This window comes from Pan paniscus, chromosome 6, assembly GCF_029289425.2.
Source record: "Pan paniscus chromosome 6, NHGRI_mPanPan1-v2.0_pri, whole genome shotgun sequence".
NCBI lineage: Eukaryota > Metazoa > Chordata > Mammalia > Primates > Hominidae > Pan > Pan paniscus.
This window is the reverse complement of record NC_073255.2, coordinates 27,266,700-27,268,298: the sequence shown is the minus strand read 5'-3', so window position 1 is coordinate 27,268,298 and position 1,599 is coordinate 27,266,700.

Here is a 1,599-nt window from a genome sequence, read left to right as displayed (position 1 = left end):
ACATATCAATACTCTTAGTTTTGTTATCACCATGTTTATATATATGAAAATGTCAAATATGCAACTATAGCATCTCTTTTTTTTTCTTTTTAGGGGGTAAGTTCACACTGGGGTGGGGAGAAAAAGTCGTGGAGAGTCAAGTTCAGCAGCTGTGATTTGTAGCCTCAGTTCAGCCTCTGGATGGCATGGATACTAGAGAACAGCAGGCTTGGAGCCAGGAGATCTGGGTTCGGATCTCATCTACAAATATTTTCTTTGTTACAACACAGCATTTAACTCTTTTTGGCTTTGGTTCATTAGGGCAGATACCTCCAGCATCTATCAGTACGTGATTCTGTTCTTTGATTGTGTAGCTTCTCTGGGTCTCAGTTTTCTTATCTGTAAAGTGGGGCTAATGGTACCTACCTTGCCAATTTCACTGGATGCTAAGGATCAATTTTAAAACATCAGAAGTGAGTCTATCATAAAGCTTCTAAATATTGAACTTTTGTTATGCATGATGCTCACTTTTATGACTTTCTTCTAAATATTCTTTTATATCTAATTTTATATTTATAATTTTGATTTTTTTTCTTAAGGTAGGTCTTCAATATTGACACCAAGGATGCCAAAACCTGGATATGCCTCCAGAAATAGTATATGAAGAAGTACTTTATTAGGGCTCTATAGCTCAGAGCTGGAGATCCAGTTCTTTCATTTAAGGCTTCAGCTCTAAATGCAAATACTTCTGGAATGGGTAGCATGCAAAGCTTTAGTCATGATTTACACTTTAATGTGAGTGAGTGAGAGCTTTTGCTGGGAACAAATTTTAACAGACAGGGAAAGAGGAGAGAGCATAAAGTGGGAAACTTTAGAATGAGTGGGAGTGAACTCAGAAAGAGAAAGTAGGGTGACATTCAAGGCAAGACTCAGGCAAAGACCAAACAGAAAGGATGCCAGCCATAGTCCTGGAATAGCATCCTGGAAGACTTTAGTTATTAGATCCTAGGGGAGGTCCAGAGATACTAGGGGAAGGGTAGGAAAGTCATATACCAAAATGTTGACGGAGCATTTATCTTTGGGTGGCATGAGTTTTGTGCATCCTCAACCTCTCAGGCTCAAGCGATCCTCCCACCTCAGTAGCTGGGAGGCTACTGAGGCTACAGGCATGTCCCACCACGTCCAGCTAATTTTTGTATTTTTTGTAAAGATGGAGTTTCACTATGCGTCCCAGGCTGGTCTGAACTCCTGGGCTCAAGCAATCAACTGCCTGGGTCTCCAAAAGTGCTTGGATTACAAGCTTGAGCCACTGCGCCTGGCCAGCCACAGGTATTTTAATTTTCTTTTTTGTGCATATTTTATTTTCCCCCAGTCATAAGGTTGACATAAATTCTCTGTATCAGAAGTTTATTTTTTAGAGATGGGGTCCTGCTCTGTCATTCAGGCTGGAGTGCTGTGGCATGATCCTGAATTTTTTTAATGTTTGAAAAGTTACAAAGCAAAGAGTATTAATGGACCAATGCTAGACTGAGTTGCTTAGGGCTTAGTCATATGAAGGCCTTTTCTACTGGTTTTATATTTCAGACAAACTTACCTATTTGAAAGAAGCATTTGCCTTCT